This window comes from Orbicella franksi, chromosome 1 (assembly GCF_964199315.1).
Source record: "Orbicella franksi chromosome 1, jaOrbFran1.1, whole genome shotgun sequence".
In the NCBI taxonomy this organism is placed as follows: Eukaryota; Metazoa; Cnidaria; class Anthozoa; order Scleractinia; family Merulinidae; genus Orbicella; species Orbicella franksi.
Window position 1 is genome coordinate 38631989 of NC_138145.1, and position 23435 is coordinate 38655423.

The 23435-nt window shown below is 40.6% G+C and overlaps 1 protein-coding gene across 1 annotated transcript in view; it reads left to right on the top strand.

Moving 5' to 3' along the window:
• LOC145461497 (uncharacterized) overlaps positions 1-23435 on the top strand; it is a 49950-nt gene that overhangs the window by 20584 nt on the left and 5931 nt on the right. The window lies entirely within an intron of this gene.

Below are 23435 nucleotides of genomic sequence, written 5' to 3' on the forward strand. Positions count from 1 at the left end.
CGCTGGGGGCACACATAGTAAGTGGAGCTGATTTTTAATACTTTAAATCTACACTGAAAGAGGATTGCATGAATCGCGTGGCTAATTTCTTTTTCTTGCAGGAGCAGTTAGTGAGTCCCGCCAATAATTGTTTGGAAGCATCGTTTGCGCAGTAATAATTTGCTTAACTTTTCTCTTTCTTCTACTTTTCAGAGGAAAAGGTCCTGTTATTGACGCGTAGTCATTTTGGTTTCATTGTGGTCGACTCACCAAAACCAGTGAGTATAAATCACTGTTTTAGAAACTCATTAGTGTTTCCAAACACTCCCGAAAGGTAAATTTATTTCTCCAGGCATTGAGTAACTGTGATTTGCCGTTTTTCATCCCGCATCCCGTCCTTCAATATCAAATTTAAACGCACTTCCTGGTTGAAATGAGCACATGCTGCTCAGGCCAAATATTTTTACCCCGAATCCCACATCCCGCATTCCATATCCTGCCATGATTTTTAGCTTCTCTCGCATATCCTGCCAAGTTTATGTTTTGACACTCCAGAAACTTCGAAATAGATCTTCCATGGATGACGTATTATGACAATCAGTGTTTTCTCGAAACATCGAGAACTCCTCAAGTGGTTTTCGGGGTTTCATTTTGCATCGTCTGGTTTCTATCTTAACCAGTTAGAATAATATAGAGCTCCATTATGATATCCACGACCTTCAAACAATCATGCAGTGATAATTAACCCCAAAGTCAATTGTTTGCTGTAAGAAACGGAAAGCTTTTAGCTCTGTGAATTGATATTGTTGCCAGGAGATGGCGGCAGAAGGAAATCAATGAGATTGTGCAAACTAAATTATGAAATGAGTGCTCGCGTATAACAAATATGAGAAATTACAACAGAACAATGGCAAAAGCCATTCGTCTTTAGTTGTCGTATTTGTCTTGTGAGCAAGTCAGTTAGTTTCTATGAAAAGAAGGCGAGGAATGTAAACTTTATTCATTAATCAACTCATAGTTAGAAGAGGAGAAACTTGCCAAACTTCTAAAGAGCAAACAAAGATGCCACGATTTATGTTGGAAGGTTCACAACAGTAAACAGTCTTTCGTTTTGCGATCATATATAATGAGATTTTACTGTCACGCCAGTAAAATATAGTTAATGGAGCGTGACGTACGTTCTCAATGAGCCGTTCATGGCGGCATCACTTTCTATAGAGCTATTGAGCAGTTATATTTCAAAGGTCAGCAAACTGTGAGCCTTATTGTAGCTAAACCTAAAACATGGTAGTTTCGTTACCTTCTAAACGTTATAACGTACCATAGCATTGGCACAAAGCATTAAAGCACTATTCATGTTTAAGATGTTACACGTGTTAGGGTAAGCTGTTCGGTAGTACAGCCTTCCCTACTGGCTTACAAGCAGACGAGCGTCTCCATATAAAAGCTCAGAAAATTGTTCAGAGTCCAGTCTGAGTTCGTCTAAGCAACGTAGCTATTACTTATTGTAAATCTATCGTTTAATTTTCCCTCCCTCCCTCCCTTTGGAGAAGAGGTTGGTCATGTATTCCTGCATAACAAACAAAGGGTCACTCCTGTGTGGTGCGGTTAAGTCTGCGCAGCGACTTCCCCTAAGCTTGTTGTTTTTTCATCGCCTTTGAACATCGCTTGCTAACCGATACTCTTGTCCGATCCAGCACATGCTGTCTGTCATTCAGCTCGTGGTGCTGGGGAGATAAGTGAGGTTGTTTTGTCACGCTATCGCCGGAAGTCGCATGGGCTAACCAAACGCAAGGCAGTGTTCCCCCATTAACGCCATCACGAGTTGTTTGTATTTGAGTAATAGCTCTGGTTCAATTGCAAGTCGCCACGGTTAACTTACTTTCGCTAGGAACAACGACATTAAGTAGGCATAAATCACATAACCGAAACTTTTTACTCGAGTTATATAGTCTGTGAAACAGAAAAAATCACTTATTGTGTTCAATGCACGGTCAAGACCGAAATGAAAACAAAAACATACAACAAAGAACTTTGTCGGGCTTAATAATCATTTCAATCTATTAACTATAGTCAACAACGCAATACGCTTTAATAAACATTGGATTTTGCCATCAGTAATTAATTCCACCGTTAACAATTTGCATTTGTTTTTGTTCTTCAGTCTCTATCACTTTTCATTTAATTTCGTCCGAGGATCGAGAGATTGAGCACGGTATGTTTGTAAACTTTAAGCTGTTCGTGATTGATACCGTTTCATACACATACAACGTGTATTTCAAAGCGGTGTTTAATAGTTTCAGTTTACACTGAAAGAGATTTTTCATGAATCGCGCGCGTGACTGATTTTTTTCAGTTTTTGAGCGCTGTAAGTCACGCGGACAAATAAATCAAACGAATTATTGTTTGGAGGTACCGTTGTGGAGTAAAAATCTGCTTAACTTTTCCTTCTTAACAATTTTTACAAGAAATATTATCGTTGTCGGCGCATATTGGTTGTAGTTTCATTCTAGTGACTCAACAAAAGTGGTGAGTGCAAATCAGATTTAGCTTTGTTATACATATTAGACTGAAATTATCACGTTAACTGTTCACAGTCGCTCCGCTTTTAGGAGAAGACTGACAAACCGAACATAGTAAGTTTATAAACTGTAAGCTATTTGTGACTAGTTGCGTGCACATATACAAGATCTAGAGTTTACACTGGAAGAGACGTCACGAATCGCGTGACTGATTTTCTTCCTGCTGTAAGCGCCAAAAGTAAGTCACGCGAAAAATTTCGTCACAGAAATCATTGTTTGGAATCACCGTTTTTCAGTAGTAACAATTTACTTAACTTTCCCTCTTTGCTTACTTTTCAGGGGAAAAGGTCCTGTTATTGACGCGTATTGGTTTTGGTTTCACTCTGGTGACTCACCAAAGCTAGTGAGTATAAATGATGATTTTAGCCTAGTTATAATATATTCATAGCAGACTGAAATAGTGATGTAAACTGTTCACAGTCAATTTCATTTTTCAATGCAAAGTCAGAACCTGAGAGAATTAGTGACCGCAACGTCGAAGCTAATCACTAACTACTTTTAACTCTGAGTCATGTATTTAAAGACTAATCAAATCCAGTTATAAGTAGCGACGTTCGTGTGACCGAAACACGATTGGCAATCTGTTTAAAAAACTCTTCCTTTTCAACTCATTAGTGTCTCGAAGCACTCACAAAAGGTACATTAATTCCTCCAGTCACTTTGTAACCGTAACTTTTATTTCATCCCGCATCCCGTCCATCAGGTCCAAATTTATCCCGCATTTCCTGGTTGAACTCAACACGTGCTGCTCTCATCCCGCATCCCGCTTTCCACATCCCGCTAGGATTTTCAGCTTATCTCGCATCCTGTCAAGCTTACGTTTTGACACTCCAGAAACTTCAAAATACATTTTCCATGCTTGGCGTACTATGATAATCAGTGTTTTCTCGAAATTTCTAGAACGCCTCGAGCGGTTTTCGTAGTTTCACTTTCCAAAGCAAGTTCCGACGTGGTAAGCTCAATTCTAGCTAACTTTGCATCGTCTAGTTTCTATCTTAACCAGTTGGAATACTATTATAAGCTTTATTACGATAGCCACGAAATTCAAGCAATCATAAAGTGATGATCAATTGCAAACTCCATTGTTTGCTAGTAAACAAAAAAGTTTGTGGCTCTGTCAGTTCTAATGTCTGTTCCCACCAAAAAAAAGGAGTTGGAAATCAATCAAATCGTACAAAGTACATTATAAAGTAATTACTGACGAAAAGTTAATTCAAGGCCTTCCATATTTTACAACAAAACGATGGCAAAAGTAGCTTTCATTAGTTGTCTTATTTCTCTTCAGAGCAAGTCAGTCTGTCTATGACAGGAACCGGCGTGGAATGTAAATTCTATTAATCAGCCCACACGAAGTTAAATTAATAGTAAACTGGAGTGGTTTCTAAGCCTGAGAAACTTCAAAAGAGCAAACAATGATGCCAAGATTTATGTTGAAAGGTCCAGAACTGTGAACAATCCTTCAATAATGCATTAATTAGATAACCGAAACGTTTCTGTTGTTTAATCTATAAGGCAAAACTGACTTAACACCTATTGTGTTTTATCCATGGTTAAGACAAAGAACGAACAACATACGAGAAAGAACTTAGTCTCAGTACCTTGATAAATATTTCACTGATTATTAGCTATGGTCAAAAACCCAATCTACTTTGAAAGTTATAACGAAAAATGGGGACTAAAAAGATATAATTTGCTTTCAATTTTTTTTATTTGATTATTTTGCAGAACGTTTGAAACATATTTCAATTTCAAATTGTTTTAACTTTCTATTGGACCTCCTATTGCCCTGCAGGGAAAACCCCAAGTGTTGTTTCAGCTTCTATCAATTTTAGTTTCATTTTCGTCAGAAGACTGAGAAACTAGACACGGTAAGTTTATAAACTGTAAACTGTCTGTACATGACTGAAAGCGTTCTCTGCACATTTAAAAAGCATAGCCGATTTTCTAATACTTTAAATTTACACTGGGAGAGGTTTGCATGAAACGCGTGACTGTTATTCTTCTTGTTATAAGAGTTGTTATTGAGTCACGCGAAAAATAAAGTCACGTGAACAATTGTTTGGAAGCATCGTTTGCCCAGTAATAATTGGCTTAACTTTTCCTTCTCTTCTACGTTTCAGAGGAAAAGGTCCTGTTATTGAGGCGTATTCATTTTGGTTTCATTGTGGTCGACTCACCAAAACCAGTGAGTGTAAATCAATATTTTTATAGCTTTGTTTTTCATAGTGGACTGAAATCATTAATTAAACTGTTTACAGTCGATCTACTTTTTGAACAAAAACAAAAAAACTGGCAGAATTTGTAGCCTTGAAGTCGAATGTAATCACTAACTACTTTAACTCTGACGTCGTGTAGTTTAAAGGTTGATTTGAATCGGTGTTAATATATGACGCTGGTGTGACTGAAACGCGATTTGCAAGCTGTTTTATAAATCCCTACTCTTTAACTCATTAGTGTTTCCAAACATTCCCGAAAGATAAATTAATTTCCTTAGTCACTGTGTAACCCAGTGAATTTCTGTTTTTCATCTCACATCCCGTCCCTTAATATCAAATTTATCTCGCTTTCCCTGGTTGAAATGAACACATGCTGCTCAGGCCAAGATATTTTATCCCGAATGTCGTACTCGGCATTCCGCACTGCACATTCCGCCTTGGTTTTCAGTTTATCTCGCTTCCCACCAAGCTTGTGTTATGACACTCCAAAAACTTCGAAGTAAAGCTTCCATGCATGACGTAGTATGATACTCAGTGTTTTCTCGAAATATGTAGAACCCGTAAAGCGGTTTTTCGCAGTTTCACTTTCAAAGCAAGTTCTGGCGGCCGTGTTAAGTAAAACTCTAATTAACTTTGCACCCTCTGGCTTCTATCAGTTACAATAATATATAGCTGAATTCTGATAGCCAGGACATTCGTGAAATCACAAAGTGATGATTAAGTGAAAGCTCCATCGTTTGCTTTTACATAGCAACGTTTTTGGCTCTGTCAGTTCTGATGTCTGTTACCATGAGAAAACGAGAGTTTGAAATGGACCAAATTGCACAAAGTACATTATAAAGTGAAAACTGAGGAAAAGCTAATTCACGGTCTTCCAAATTTTACAACAGAACGATGGCAAAAGTAACTTTCATTAGTTGCTTTATTTCTCTTTCGAGCAAGTCAGTCTGTCTATGACAGGAAGGCTTGGAATATAAATTGTATTTATCAGCCAACAAATAATTCACTACTAGACTGGAGCGGTTCTTTAGCCCGAGAAACTTCAAAATAGCAAACAAAGATGCCGAGATTTATGTTGAAAAGTCCAAGACTGAGAGCAATCTTTCGCTTTGCGATTACATAACCGAAACGTTTCTGTAGGTAAATCTATAAATCAGAACTGCGTTAACCCCTAGAGTGTTTTATGCACGGTTAAGCCAAAGAGCGAACAACAACATAGAATAAAGAACTTTGTCTAGCTTGATAACCAGCTCACTGATTATTAGCTATGCTCAAAAACCCAATATATTTTGAAATCTATTGGACTTTACCGTCAGTGTTTAACAAAGAATGGGAATGGAAAAAATGTAACCTACTTTCGAATGATTTTATTTGATTGTTTTGCACAATGTTCGAAACTTATTTCAATTTTGATTTGTTTTGAACTCCTCTTGGACCTCCCATTGTCTTGCAAGGAAATTCCCTAAGAGCTGTTTCAGTTTTTATCACTCCGGGTTCCACTTCATGAGAAGACTGACAAACTGAACACGGTAAGTTTATAAACTGTATTAAGCTATTTGTGACTAATAGCGTGCATGTACACAAGATGTAGAGTTTACACTGGAAGAGACTTCATGAATCGCGTGACTGCTTTTCTTCCTGCTGTAAGCGCCAATAGTGAGTCACGCGAATTATTAAGTAACACGAATGATTACTTGGAAGCACCGTTCTGTGCAGTAATAATTCGCTTAACTTATTCCCTTTTGCTTATTTTCAGAGGAAAAGGTCTTGTTACTGACGCGTGTTAGTTTTGGTTTCACTCTGTCGACTCACCAAAACTAGTGAGTATAAAACGAGTTTAGCTTTGTTATTCATTGTAGGCTTAAATCATCAAGTAAACTGTTCTCATTAGATCTACTTTTTCAACACAAAGAAAGAACTCAGACCATCATTTTGATCCTGCTTTGGAAACCTTATGTTAACAATCAGAACCAGTTTCTAATCATATTTACTGTATGACGCTGTTTTGACTATAGATGAGGCGCGATTGAGAAGTCGAAAATGCGTCCTTCGTGTCTCATCGGGGATTCCAATTAAGGTATATTGATGAATTCAGTCACTGAGTAGGCGTGATTTGCTGGTATTCATCATGCATCCCGTCCCTCAATAGGGATCTTACGCAAAACACGACGGCAACGGCAACGAGAACGTCACCCAATAAAAGTTTTAATGAGCAAAACAGTGGCTGCTCACGTGCGTTATAATTCTTGGTACATTTCTTTGCCGTCCCCTGCAAATCTACGAGGTGATCATGAAATGACCAAATTCTGCGTTGTCTGGAGAACGCGAACCACAACGGCTAATTTTTCGTATTTCTATTTGGAACTGAACATGTTTGTAGCATATTCAGTAGGGGCAAGTTTTAATACCGACAGACACACTGGATAGATCTAATTAAATAAATGAGAAAATTAATTCCAAAGTAAAATAGAAACACATTTTTTTTACCAGGCGTCGTCCTCGCCGTAGCCGTCGTATATGCGTAAGGTCCCTAATATCAAATTTATCCCTCATTTTCTGGTTGGAATAAGCACATCATGTCTTCTCAGGCCAGGCCAGTATATTTTATCCTGAATCCCGCATTCCGCATCCCGCCTGGATTTTAAGCTGACTTACCTCGCCTTCCAACATGCGTTGACATTTCACATCGAAATGAACCTTCCATGCATGACGTGTTGCGATACTCAGTATCTTCTCGAAATACTTAGGACCCTCAAGCGGTTTTCGTAGTTTCACTTTCCAAAGCAAGTTCCGCCGTGGTAAGTACAGCTCTAGCTAACTTTGCATCGTCTGGTTTCTATCTTAACCAGTTAGAATAATATATAGCTCGATTAAAATAGCCATGACATTCAGACAATTATAAATTGATGATCAATTCGAAGTTCCATCGTTTGCTAGTAAACAACAAAGCTTTTGGCTCTGTTATTTCTAATGTCTGTTACCATGGGAAAACAACAGTTTGAAATCGATCAAATCGTAGTGCTTTAGTACTTTATGGAGTGAAAACTGACGAAAAGTTGATTCACGGTCTTCCATATTTCGCAACAGAATGATGGCAAAAGTAGCTTTCATTAGTTGCCTTGTTTCTCTTCAGAGCAAGTCAGTCTGTCTATGACAGGAACCAGCGTGGAATGTAAATTATATTAATCAGCGGACACAGAGTTTAATAGTAAACAGGAATGGTTTTTAAGCTCAAGAAGCTTCAAAAGAGCAAACAAAGATGTCAAGATTTATATTGAAAGGTCCAGGATTGTCAACAATCTTTCGTTTTTCGATCATACACAGTGCGTTAATTACATGAGCATAACATTTCTGTTGGTTAATCAATAAGACAGAACGGAGTTAACATTGGCTTATTGTGTTTTATGCATGGTTAAGCCGAAGAGCGAGCAACATACAACAAAGAACTTTGTTTAGCTTGATAACCAGGTGACTGATTATTAAAAACACAGTATACTTTGAAAGTATTAGACTTTACTGTCTCTATTTAACAAAGAATGCAGATAGGACAAAAATTTAAATGTATTTCTTCAGTCACTAAGTAACCGCGAAATGCTGTTTTTCACCCCACATCCCGTCCCTCAATATCAAATTTATCCCGCATTTCCCGGTTGAAATGAGAACATGCTTCTCAGGCCGAGATATTTTCATCCCGAATCCCACATCCCGCATCCTGCCTGGATTTTCAGCTTTTCCCGCATCCCGCCAAGGTTATGTTTTCAGACTCCAGAAACTTTAAAAATACATCCTCCATGCATGACGTATTATGATGATCCGTGTTTCCTTCAAATATCTAGAACCCCTCAAGCGATTTTCGTAGTGTCACTTTCCAAAGCAAGTTCCGCCTTGGTAAGTACAGCTCTAGTTAAGGTTACAGTATACCTTCAAGTCGGCAATTTTCTTCAAATTTGGATTTTTGGGTCAAAGTAGTGGTCGAAGAATAATCTCTAATTTCTGAAAAAAAAAATTGAAAAAGACTAAATATTGGCAGAGAAATGGCGGTTTTACGTTTTCACCGGAAGTGATAGTTTACCTCTTGATTGACAGCCCTATGGCGCGTATGCAATCAACCGAGACGATTTTCGCGGGAATTACCTGTACGGGTGTCACAAATTGACTACTCGGTTGATCAGCATTGTTGCTCTGACTACCAAGCATTTTTAGTACTTGGTGTAATTCTATTAAGTTATAAGTAAACGTAGACCACGTTAAAAACATGGACCAGTTCGTAAAAGCGAAAACAGCGAAGAACGAATGAGAATACATCAGTGAGTGAAAAACCAAAAGTTTGCCACGCAAATGAAGCTATAGCTATCGTATAAGGTGGGCAAAAAATTCGAGGTAAGAGAAAAGAAAGGTTCTGTAAAAATTTGGGAACTTGACAGAGACTCTTCTGATGAGTCCGATATCGATGAATCGTTGGACTCGTTGAAATCCATTAAAATATTATCCATGCACAGTTGCTCCGCCGCACATTCTCTTATTTGTTTTCTTCGCTCAGCCACCCTAGCGTTCGTCTCCTTTTTCGTCCTCCCCATTTTGCCAGAGTGACCAGCTTGGAGAAAAACGGAGCTACAGAGAAATGATCTCTCCGTCTTCGGCGCCTTGAGCGCATTGCAAAACACACGGGTTTTTGGAGCTTCACGCGTAAATTTCACCAGGAGGTTAATGGTAGTAAACTGTCCCGGCCCTGATTGGCTCAGTTATCTGAGAACCCAATTGAAGGCGTTTGTGGGCGGAGTTTGTTTGCGAAGTGGAAGATTTTTTTTTACGCTGTTTTCTCCAATAAATTTTTTCGCTTAAAGCAGACACTTTGAAGAGTTCTAACTCAAAGGAAATTTGTTCAATTGCCCTCAAATTTGGACAGTAGCTAGTTTAACATATAAACTACCAAAACGTGTCTGCGAATTTTTAATTTCGAAATATTTTTTCTTCAAGAGCGATTTTTGTACGATCACTCCACATTTTTTTAATCCTATTTCGAAAATGTTCTGTAACTTTTTACTGCGATTGAATATGGCAAAACTCAGACACGTTCTTTTAGCGCCCTTTAGCGTTCTTTTGGGCCCTGAAACCGAGGAAAAAATAAAATTGGCGAAAAACAAAATTCGCTTTGACTTGTAGCTTTCGAAAGGTGAGTCGGGCGCTCGCATTTAGTGGTCGTGAAAAATTCGACAATTCATTTTATTTCAAAATTCTTGGTATAGTTTGATAGCCGGCTCTATAAGCTTTAATTTGACATAGAGGTTTCGGTATCTACCGCTTAAACTGCACTCGCTATATCGCTTGCACGCGAGACACCCCTGAAGGTATACTGTAACCTTAACTTTGTATCGTCTGGTTTTTATCTTAACCAGTTAGATTAATGTATAGCTCGATTATGATGGCCACGGCATTCAGACAGTCATAAAGTGATGATTAATTGCAAGCTGCATCGTTTGCCTTTACATAGCAAAGCATCGTTAATCTATAAGACAGAACTGAGTTAAAACCTATTGTGTTTTATGCACAGTTGAGCCAAAGAGCGAACAACAAAGAACTTTGTCTAGCTTGATAACCATTTCGCTGATTATTAGCCATGGTCAAAGACCCAATATGCTCTAAAAGCTATTAGACTTTACCGTCAGTGTTTAGCAAGGAATGGGAATAGAAAAAATGTAACTTGCTTTCGAATGTTTCATTTGATTGTTTTGCCGAACGTTTGAAACTTATTTCAATTTTAATTGTTTTGGCCTCCTGTTGTCTTGCAGGGAAACTCCCTCAGTTCTGTTTCAGTTTCTATTACTTTAGGTTCCACTTTTATCAGAAGACTGACAAACTGAACACGGTAAGTTTATAAACTGTAAGCTATTTGTGACTAGTAGCGTGCACATACCCAAGATCTAGAGTTTACACTGGAAGAGACTAATAGTGAATAGCCAATAGTGAGTCACGCGAATTATTAAGTAGCACGAATGACTGCGTGGGAGCACGTTTTGTGTAGTAATAATTCGCTAAAATATCTCCCTTTTGCTTATTTTCAGAGGAGCAGGTCCTGTTACTGACGTGTTAGTTTTGGTTTCACTCTGTTGACTCACGGAAACTAGTGAGTAAGGTAGTAGTAATCAAAGATTATAAATGCGTTCGACGCCGTCACTAATATATATACCTTAAATGATTTCACTTGCTGACTTTCAACCTCTGGCTATTACTAAAATCAACATTTGTCATCAGCAATCGAGGTTTTACAGACAGATATATTTTTATTTTGAGGTCCGCCGTATAAAATACGATTTGTTGATACGTTACGTTACGGCGCCTGTCTCCGTAGACTCACAAAAATATTTACATAAGCCTTCTAATTTCGCGCTAAAGATTTTCACATTAACTGGTAATCGGTTTCAGCGTCAAAGCTAATTTGTAAAAGTGTTTTTTTATCGTACTTTATTTTAAGCTTGAAGCACAAATGTAAGCAAACATTTGCAATCGCGAACTGGTTTATCGTAAACATTCGAAGGAGCGATTATCGCGTCTAAGAAAAAAATAGGTCCGCACTGCGTACTTGTGTGTGTGTAACGTCCTTTTTTCTTTTTTTTGAATTTTACGGGTTGAGGAAATTAAACTGGGATGCTTATTGGAAACGAGCGTCTTCATCGGGATAGGGTGCTGTTCCCTTTCTTTCACGGGTTTTTTTTTTTGCCTCCCGATCCCTACCACGTCCCCGTTTACGCCCGCAACATGGGGTATATTTGTTGGTATGTTTAGATAATAGCTAGTCTACTTACGTTAGACCGTTAGCGCCACTATCACGTCACGTTGTATCGTTTCGTGCATGCTCTAATTCCCAGAAAATGACGATCGAATCAATGACATCAAAAATTTTAGGGTCTAGATTTTCCTCCACATCAGTCGTTTGCCCTATATACACTTTGCAGCACATCATTTGTGTCAACCAAAGCATCACCTCATAATTCCACATTTTTTATTGGGTAACATGTTTCAATTTTGGCATGAAAATTAACGTCTTGGCTCAGAGAATTGTCGCAAATTCTCCACAATACGACATCGTTGTCCGTAATTGAGGCCACGCACATCATATTTCATAACTGATCCTTAAAATGTGATAAGACCTCGTGTGCATTCACGAAATGGTTATGAAAGCCGATTCTTGACCTGTATTGTTCGTATACTAACTTTTGGTCTTGAAAAAGCAACAACAGGGTGTCTGTTAACCCTATTCAAGTGTATTTCTAACAATTCAAGTACAATGCAAGTGCAATACAGTCGTTTTTAGTTTCTGACAATCCCTGACAATATGCTTAACTTTGAGATGCTTCCTACATCAATCAGTTCAAGCCCATATAAATGTTGGCTAGCGAAATTACAATGACTCCCTTCGCTCTATTGGGCAACCCGCGCCGAACATTCAGGCCGATAAATTTTAGCTCGCGAAAGGGTACCAGCCCCTGTGCAACCTGCACTTGTTACAAGTAGAACGTGAGGGACTGGGCCCAGCCCCAGGTTACTTATTATTATGGGATCGAAAATCCCACGCGTTGGTGAGAAAAAAAACCAAACGAGGATCGATGAGAAAACGTGTTGTCATTGTAGTTTTGTAGTAGTTCCTGTGCGAGATTGAGTAGAGTGTAACATTTGGTGACCCCGACGTGACAAAGAAACCATCGAAATGTGTATAGAAGTCGTCGAAGAGATTCAGATAGAGGTGAGAACAGCAATTTGTCAGCTTAGCGAAGCGAGTCTTCGAGAAATCTGTGCGGGCTACATATCGAAGTTAAAGAGACGGATACGGGACGTCTGGCGTTAATACAAATCCTAACGAAATATTTAGACGCCGAAGAACTCGGAACTGAAGCACTAACGAATCTCAGAGAAACAATTAAAGAAAAGAAACCGGCAACGAAGGACGCGAAGAGTGAACAAGAGGGTGGTGTGAAAACCGAACATGTGGATCAGAAGTCTGCTGTCAAGTCAAGCACTAATGCAGTTACGCCTAAAGAAACCACAGCGATTCCACCGTTCAGGAAGGAATTTAAAATATCGGGACAGATTGGAGATTCACGTCAGAAAGATCGCTTGAGCTTTACCAGTTTTTCTCACCAAATTAACGCTGGATTGAAACGGGGCTATAAAGAAGAAGAAATTGTCGAGGCCGTTATTCGAGCCATCAATCCAGGCCTTAGATTGAGGAGCTACTTGGAAGGTAAGCCCGATCTAGATCTTGCCAGATTACGTAAAATACTCCGGTCACATTACCAAGAAAGGGGGGCTACGGAAATGTATCAGCTGCTCAGTTCGGCAGTACAGGAAGCTGGGGAGACCCCTCAGGACTTTCTTGTTCGCCTCCTTGATCTAAAGCAGAAAGTACTGTTTGCATCTCAAGAAGCAGGATCTGATTTGAAGTATGACCCAAAGCTGGTACAGTGCATGTTTCTGCATTCATTATTAACTGGGTTACGGAATGATAACATTAAAATGGAGATAAAACCATGCCTGCAAAACACCCAAGTGGAAGATGAAGAACTTTTGAGAAATTGAATGCAGCAGTTAGTAATGAAACAGAAAGAATGCAGAAGCTTGGTTCCCGTCATGACCAGCTCACAAACCGAACCCCCGCACAGCTTGTAGCTCAATTGGCCACCCATGACGACAGCCATGCCTCAGTTGAAGGTAAAACCCCAGAAAAGCCACCAAAAGTTAACCTTCTTACTGAAGTTAGAGAGTTGAAAGCGGAATTGGCTGCTATCCGGGAGGGCATGGAACAACAAAGCCGCGCTAGCCCTCACCCACAGTACAACCCTGTAGAGCAAGGGAGGGTTCGCCCTAGAGGGTGCTGGAATTGTGAAAGACAAGGAAGGGGTTTCCGTTGCAACCATTGTTTCAACTGTGGTGATGTCGGCCACTTCAGTTACCAATGCCTAAGGTCAAGCCGAAGGGGCTATAACTCAGCAAGCCCCCAGGGAAACAGACAAGGGTTGCCCCCACGGGACAAGGAGCAGCCCCCCCCCGATTCATGAGCAGTCCCAACAATGCATGAACTGTGGAAAGAGGGAGGATTGGGCACATCAATACTTGCGGTGTTCACAGTGCCATACTAGCCACTATTGTTCAAAAGTTTGTCAAAGGGAACATTGGGAGAAGCATAAGAAACTATGTCAAGCCATTAGCGAAGTTGAACTGAGGGAAAGGGCAAGTGTTGAAACATTGAAAACGTCGTTCAGTTCCCACCTAACCCCGAGACAACGCTCTAAACTCACCAAATTAGTGGGAAGAAAATGTGTGGTTTCCTACTTGATTCAAGGGGAAAAGGTGGATGCCCTGTGGGATACCGGAGCTCAAGTTTGTGTTGTGTCCAAACATTGGAAAGAAATTAACCTACCAAACGAGCCAGTAAGAGACATAAGCGAGTTAGTGGGGGAAGATGGATTAAATCTCCAGGCCGTGAACGGTACAAAAATCGCATATGATGGCTGGATTGAGGTAGAGTTCCAGTTGGTTGGGGAGGACGGGTACTCGGAGCCATTGACAGTACCCATACTAATAGGAAGTGAAGATAATCAGGAGTATCCCATCATCGGCTTTAATGTCATTGAAGAGGTCATTAAGAGGAGTAGTAGCCTCAACACAACCAGCCTATTGCCCCGAATAGTGAATGACTCGTTCCCATCTGTGAAAGAGGGCGAAGCAAGAGCGCTGGTTAATTTCATCCAAAGTATGGATGATGAAGCTGACACCGGTATGCTCAGAGTCGGCAGACAAGACATACGTGTCCCACCAGGAGAGACTGTGAGAGTCAAATGTCAGGTACACTTTGGACTATTAGAAGAAGATTTGCCTGTTGTGTTTGAGCCCAAAGAGGAAGGGGCGTGGCCTGAGGCGCTAGAAGTTCAGGGCTGTCTCCACCGAATCTCCCCGAGGTCTTCGAGCCGAATGTATGTTCCAGTATGCAACAACACCGAACGAGAGATGACCTTACGTAGGCGGACAGAACTAGGCACTATACAGTTAGTGCAGTCCGTCACGCCACTGCCAGTCGAAGCTGAACAGAAACAAGAGAAAGAGGAAGGTGAAACTTGGAGTGAGGCAACCAGTTATGAGTGGGAGCCAAGTCAGCCCGAACAAAGTAAAGCAAAGTGGACTCCCCCAGTTGACTTGAGCCATTTGTCAAGTGAGCAACAGGTGATTGTCAAGGAGATGTTGAGGGAAGAATCCGGGGCCTTCGCTATAGATGATGGTGACATTGGATGTGCCGAACATTTGAAATTGGAAATCAACCTGAGAGATGACGTCCCAGTACAAAAAACATACAATTTAATTCCAAAGCCCTTGTACGAAGAGGTAAAGTCACACTTGCAGGATATGATCAATCGTGGTTGGATAAGCAACTCAAAGTCACCCTACTCTTCCCCAGTGGTGTGTGTGAGAAAAAAAGACGGCAGTCTGAGACTATGGGGATGACCGCCAGGAGGATGAGGATGACCGCCAGCCCATCCCTCGCATCCAAGACATCCTGAATAGTCTCAGTGGGAACACTTACTTTTCAGTGTTAGACCAAGGAAAGGCATATCATCAAGGATTCGTAGCAGAAGAACACCGACATCTAACAGCGTTCATCACCCCCTGGGGTTTACACCAGTGGAACCGGATTCCTTTTGGCCTTAAAAATGCACCGGCAGCTTACCAGAGGTACATGGAGAAATGCCTAGAAGGTCTCCGCGATGAAATATGTATTCCATATCTTGATGATGTCCTGGTGTACAGTAGAACATTTTCTGAGCATGTAGACAATGTGCGAAAGGTACTTAAACGTTTGCAGGAGTATGGTATCAAGCTGAAGCCAAAGAAATGCGAGTTGTTTAAGCCCCGTGTTCGTTACTTAGGCAGAATAGTCTCAGCAGATGGCTACACGATGGACTCAGCAGACGTTGCAGCAGTGGCAGCCCTTAAGGAAACTAAACCAAGAACTGTTGGTGAATTGCGCAAACTCCTGGGTTTCATAAGCTATTACCGCCAATATATTCGCGACTTCTCCAGATTAGCCAAACCCCTTTATGACCTTCTTTCAGTTAAAGAATGCAGTGACCAGCCCAGCAGAGCTAAAGGACAGAAAGAGCACCCCAAGTGGAAGTTGCCGACATCGAAAGGACAATCGTCATCAAATCACAAAATCCCGTGGAATGAAAGACACCAAGAGCGATTAAACTTCCTAATTGAACTTCTTATGCAGCCAGGGGTAATGGCTTATCCTGACTTTGAACGACCATTTGTACTGCACACGGATGCCTCAAGCGAAGGACTTGGGGCGGTGCTCTACCAAGAACAAGGGGGGAAATTGAGAGTTGTTGGCTATGGCTCAAGGACATTGACGCCCGCGGAACGGAACTACCACTTGCACTCAGGAAAGTTAGAATTCTTGGCCCTAAAGTGGGCAGTTACTGACAAATTCAGGGATTACTTATTCTATGCTCCATCCTTCGCGGTTTTCACTGACAATAACCCGTTAACGTATGTGATGTCATCGGCAAAGTTGAATGCCACGGGGCATCGGTGGGTGGCCGAGTTAGCGGATTATAACTTTACAATCAAGTACCGACCGGGCAAGACTAATGTTGACGCGGATGTTCTGTCAAGAATCCCATTGGACATAGACAAGTATATGAGCGATTGTACAGAGGAAGTACCCAAAGATGTCCTTGAAGCAACCGTGGAAGCAGTTAGGGAACAGGCAAAAGGCACAATCCCATGGGTTACGGCAATTGCCGCAGACTTGACAACTCCTGAACCGACATTAAAGGATCTGAATCTAAAACCCTTCAGCCCTAGTGAAATCAAGGAGGCACAGCACTCGGATAGTGCTATATGCCGCGTGCTTTACTACAAGACACACGGGATCAAACCGGGTGGTGGCCAACTGAAGAATGAACCCCATGGAGTTACCAACCTTATGAGAGAATGGAAGAAACTGGAAGTTGATGAACATGGTATCCTGCGACGAAGAACAAGCTCTAAGATACAATTAGTTCTGCCACACAACTTCATCCCAGTGGTACTTAAAGAACTACACACAGAGATGGGACACCTTGGAGTGGAGAGAGTCGCGGAACTTGCAAGGTCCCGCTTCTACTGGCCACATATGTACCGTGACATAGAGTATTTTGTGACACAACGTTGCAGATGCATCAAACAGAAGAAACCAAACACAGTCACGAAAGCACCTATGATGCACCTGATGACATCAGCACCCTTTGAAGTAGTTTCCATTGATTTTCTGCATCTGGACAAGAGCAAAGGTGGATATGAATATGTACTGTTGATTGTTGATAACTTTACCAAATATGCCCAAGCCTATGCAACGCGCAACAAGACGGCCCGCACTGCTGCTGAGAAGATCTACAATGAGTTTATCCCAAGGTTCGGTTTCCCAGCACGAATACATCACGACCAAGGTGGTGAGTTTGAAAACAAATTGTTCCACAACCTAGAACGTCTCAGTGGAGTTGCCAGCTCGCGAACCACTCCATACCACCCACAGGGCAATGGCCAGGTAGAACGCATGAACCGAACGTTACTCTCGATGCTAAGGACCCTCCCAGAGGAAAAGAAATCGAACTGCAAAGATTCCTTAAACAAGCTTATACATGCGTACAACTGCACAAGACACGAAACGACTGGGTTCTCGCCATTTTACCTGATGTTTGGCCGTTCCCCACGATTACCAGTTGATTTGCTGTTTGACCTAGACAACGACCTTCAACAGGGTGATTACCAGGACTATGTAAAGACGTGGCAAGCAGATATGAGACGGGCCTACGACCTAGCATCTAGGAACACCCAGAAATCGTCAGCCAGGAGTAAAGTGTATTACGACAAGAAGGCTTCCGCAGCAGTCCTACTCCCCGGCGACCGCGTACTTGTTAGAAACCTTTCAGAAAGGGGAGGACCTGGAAAGCTCCGTTCACACTGGGAAGAGCAAATTTATGTAGTTGAGGAACGCATATCTGATAGTCCAGTCTATCGAGTAAAGCCAGAACTTGGCCGTGGGAAACAACGAGTGTTACACCGTAACTTGCTACTTCCTTGTGATGCTTTACCACTGCCTAAACCAACGAGAACATCATCCAAGACCACCCAACTAAGACCTAGAGTGCCACCTCAGCCTGAAGACATTGGAGAGAGTTCCGATGATGAGTATGAGATGACCACACTGTCCTCTCCAGTCACCCATGAAATAGCCTTTCCGGCGGAAGTAGACACCCGTCCTATGGACCCACAGGACCACTGTGATAATGAAGATTGTGCCACTATGTCAGATACCAGGCACCAACCTGACCCACAAGTGGACACTGGTGACTCATCAGTGCCAAATTCATCCGTTCTAGATGTGACTGATATGGCCCCTGAGGAAAGTGACAATTCAGATTCAGAGGAACACCTAGAGGGAGCTACGCGACCTAGAAGGGAGAGACGACCCCCTAGGATTCTGACTTACAGTCAGATGGGGGTACCCGAGTACCAACGTTTAAACCCAGTAGTAAACGCAATTCAATGCCCTCAGGTGATACTTCCCTACCAAGTCATGGCCAACTGGCTTGTACCTCACTGCCGGTGTGTTCACTGCACCCCGCACATCCCATTTATTCCACAGCTGCAGTATATACCACAGCCCATATGGACAAACCAGTAATGAACACTCCTGAAGTCACAACTGATTACTCCGAGTATTAACCATGGACAAGCACACCTGTTGCTCGCCTTCTGTGACTTAACTCATAAGCGAAATTTGTGTTGGATTTTCCCTCTAGTTACAAACTGATAAAGACAAAACCTGCGGATAATGGAACTGCCACAATAAGTATTCAGTTTGAAACATGATGAGAACTGACGCTCCCTCCTAACCATTGTTCTTTTTGGTTTTGTATTTCCTGTTATAATGTCGGGACGACATTTCTGTTGGAGGGGAGTGTGTTACAAGTAGAACGTGAGGGACTGGGCCCAGCCCCAGGTTACTTATTATTATGGGATCGAAAATCCCACGCGTTGGCGAGAAAAAAACGAAACGAGGATCGATGAGAAAACGTGTTGTTATTGTAGTTTTGTAGTAGTTCCTGTGCGAGATTGAGTAGAGTGTAACACACTAACCACATCAAACTACAGCCAATGAAACACAGCTGTTCCCACGGTAAACATCCCAAACCCACGGCGATTCAAAGTCGTGTTTATGAACATACAAAATAAACTATAAACCACGAGGTAGTCTTTAGATGCTCAGACTTGCTCACACCACAACGAAAACCTTGAGGTGTGTGATAGTCTTTGCGCATATGGCGTGTGACGTCATTCAAAATGGCGTAGAAAATGCAGACGTTAGAAGAAAATATGTCTAAATAGGTCACCTTGAAACCACAGTATACCCAAGATTATGAACTGCGTCCTGTGAACGCAAAAAAAGTTCAGCTTTGTCATTCATAGTCCCTCGATATCAAATTTATCTCGAATTTCCTGGTTGAAATGATCACCTGCTGCTCAGGCCACATCCCACCTGCTTATTTTCAGCTTTTCTCGCCTCCCGCAAAGCTTAGGTTTTGACACTCTAAAACCTTCGACATACATCCGTCCATGCATGATGTAGTATGATAATCAGTGTTTCATCGAAATATCTAGAACTCCCTCCAGCGGTTTTCGTAGTTTCACTTTAAAAGGCTAAGTTTCTCCGTGGTTAGTACAGCTCTTCAGTGCTAACTTTGCATCGTCTGGTTTCTATCTTAACCAGTTAGAATAATATATAGCTCGATTACGATAGCGACCACATTCCGACAATCATAAAGAGGGGATTAACTGCAAGCTCTACCGCTTTCTAGTAGATAACAAAGTTTTTGGCTCTGTCAGATCTGATGTCTGTTACCATGGGAAAACGAAAGTATGAATTCGCCCAAATCGCACAAAGTATATTATAAAGTGCAAACTGACGAAAAATTAATTCACGGTCTTCCATATTTTACAACAGATCGATGGCAAAAGCAGCTTTCACGGGAGATTCATGCGATTTATGCTGGATGGTCTAGGACTGTGAAAAATCTTTCGCTTTGCGATCATGAACAGTTCATTCAAAATTACTTAAGCGAAACAGTTAAGTTGGTAAACCAATAAGTCAGAACTGAGTTAACACCTATAGTGTTTTATGCACGGTTAAACCAAAGAGCGAAGAACAACAGACAACAAAGAAATTTGTCTAGCTTGATAACCATTATACTGATTATTAGATATGGTCAAACACTCAATGTACTTTGAAAGCTATTAGACTTAACGGTCAGTATGTGACAAAGAATGCACATAGGAAAGACATAATGTAACATACTTTCGAATGTTTTTATTTAATTGTTTTGCTCAACGTTTAAAACATATTTCAATTTTAAATTGTTTTGATTTCCTATTGGACCTCTTATTGTCTTGCAAGAAAACCCCCCAGTGTTGTTTCAGTTTCTATCACTCTTGTTTCACTTTCATCAGAAGACCGAGAAACTGAACACGGTAAGTTTATAAACTGTAAGCTGTCTGTGCATGACTGATAGCGTTGAGTGCGCATATAATAAGTACAGCTGATTTTTAATACTTTAAATTTACACTGGGAGAGGTTTGCATGAATCGCGTGGCTGATTTTCTTTTTCTTGTAAGAGCTATTAGTGAGTCACGCGAAAATTACGTCACGCGAATAATTGTTTGGAAGCATCGTTTGCGCAGTAATAATTTGCTAAATTTTTCCTCCTCTTCTACGTTTCAGAGGAAAAGGTCCTGTTATTGACGCGTAGTCATTTTGGTTTCATTGTGGTCGACTCACCAAAACCAGTGAGTATAAATCACTATTTTAATAGCTTTGTTATCCATAGTAGACTGAAATCATTAAGTAAACTGTTTGCAGTCGATCTAATTTTTTAATGCAAAGAAAGAACCTGAGAGAATTTGTTGCTGTAGCATCGACCGTAATCAAGAACTACTTTTAACTTTAACGTCATGTTATTAAAGACTAATTTGAACCAGTTATAGTTAACGACGCTGGTGTGACCGAAACGCGATTGGAAAACTGTTTTACAAACTTATTAGTGTTTCCAAACACTGTCGAAAGGTAAATGTATTTCTCCAGGCATTGAGTAACTGTGATTTGCTGTTTTTTATCCCACATCCCGCCCCTCAACATCAAATTTATCCCGCATTTCCTGGTTGAAATGAGCACATGCTGCTCAGGCCAAGATATTTTTATCCTGAATCCTACATCCCGCATTCCACGTCCCGCCATGATTTTCAGCTTATCTCGCATATCCTGCCAAGTTTATGTTTTGACACTCCAGAAACTTCGAAATAGATCTTCCATGCATGACGTATTAGGATAATCAGTGTTTCCTCGAAATATCGAGAACCACCCAAGTGGTTTACGTAGTTTCACTTTGCATCGTCTGGTTTCTTAACCAGTTAGAATAATATAGAGCTCAATTATGACAGCCACGACCTTCACTGAGCCAATCATGCAGTGATGATAAATCCCAAACTCAATTGTTTCCTGTAAGAAAGAGAAAGTTTTTAGCTCTGTCAATTGATATTGTTACCATGAGACGGCGGCAGAAGGAGCTCAATGAGATCGTGCAAAGTAAATTATAAAATGAGCACTCGCATATAACAAATATGAAGAATTACAACAGAACGATGGCAAAAGCCATTCGTCTTTAGTTGCCGTATTTGTCTTGTGAGCAAGTCAGTTAGTTTCTATGAAAGGAAGGCGAGGAATGTAAACTTTATCCATTAATCAACTCATAGTTACTAGAGGGGTATATAGTTTCAAAAATTGACAAACTTCAAAAGAGCAAACAAAGATGCCACGATTTATGTTGGAAGGTCCACACAGTAAACAGTCTTTCGTTTTGCGATTATATATAATAGGCATAAGCCACACAACCGAAACTTTTCAGTTGAGTTATATAGTCTGTGAAACAGTAATAATTACCTATTGTGTTTAAAGCACGGTCAAGACCGAAATGAAAACAAAAACATACAACAAAGGACTTTGTTGGGCTTAATAATCATTTCAATCTATGAACTATAGTCAACAAAACAATATGATTTAAAAGGCATTGGATTTTGCCATCAGTAATCAATTCCACTATTTAGTTTGCATTTGTTTTTGCTCTTCAGTCTCTATCACTTTTGATTTAATTTCGTCCAAGGATCGAGAGACTGAACACGGTAAGTTTGTAAACTTTAAGCTGTTCGTGATTGATACCGTTTCATACACATATAGCGTGTATTTGAAAGCGATGTTTAATAGTGTCAATTTACACTGAAAGAGATTTTTCATGAATCGCGTGACTGATTTTCTTCAGTTTTTGAGTGCTGTAAGTCACCCGAAGAAAAAAATCAAACGAATTCTTGTTTGGAGGTACCGCTGTGGAGTAAAAATCTGCTTAACTTTTCCCTCTCAACAATTTTTACAGGAAATATTATCGTTGTCGGCGCATATCGGTTTTTGTTCCATTGTAGTGCAAAAGTGGTAAGTGCAAATCAGATTTAGCTTTGTCATTCATATTGGACTGAAATCATCACGTTAACTTTCACAGTCGCTCTGCACTTTCGAGGAAAAAAAGGGGGACTTTCGCGAGCTCAATGACTGGAGAAAACGGGAAACATTAAACAGTTAAATTATCACCGTCATTTGAGTAGAGTAGCCAGAACTGGAATTAGCAGTCACACACCAGATACAAAGTTTTATTATATATTTTAAAAAAATATGAATGTGACTGAGCTCGGCTATGTTCAGTGTGTTTTTCTTTTACTGATTGGACGCAATCTGCTCGGCCACATTTTTATTAATAGGCTAGGGTAGAGATTTTGGAGGACTAAACACTGCCGATAAAATAATTTTGGGATCGATAAAAAGTCACAACAATACTTAGCTAAAAAAAAGACTAGTAAGCAGCCTGAACTTTAACGGTGATTTTTGCTGGAAAAAAAGAAAAACAAAAAGGCAAATGCAACTCTAAGAAAAAAACGCATTGCCCTGAAATGATCAACACGACGGTTTTCACACACGCCAAGACAACTAACTGCATTCAACCAACGGCCTCGTATTTTCATCAGTTTTCTTTTGTTTAGATTGGGACTATTTCTGCTCCCCTATGACAAAATGCAAGTCCATAACAGGACTACCCCAGCTTTGAATTCGCCATTACCCACTTAGACAACCAGGTAGAAAGACGTACAAAAATATATTATTACTCGAAATAGCTACAAATCTTGATTCGTGTTATCCGCTTGACAGGGCCTATAGAAAGGGACGACATGGGCATCATAACAGACATTTTACAAGCCATCTCTATTGGCTTGGTTGTTGCTACTTTCCTTCTCAACACTGATCGTGGTCTAAAGGCCATTGAGGTCTGCCAAGAATGTTTGATCTGCCTAAATAACGAAGTACTTAAAGCGGGAAAACTTTTCAATTTAATCAACATTTGCATTTATCAAACTTTTTTCAATGCGTATTGTCATATCCCTGATTATACAAAAGCCTTAATCTACGGCAGGGAACTTCTTGAAATTTACCGCAAGTGTAGCAAAAAAGACGAGGAAAGGAATCTAA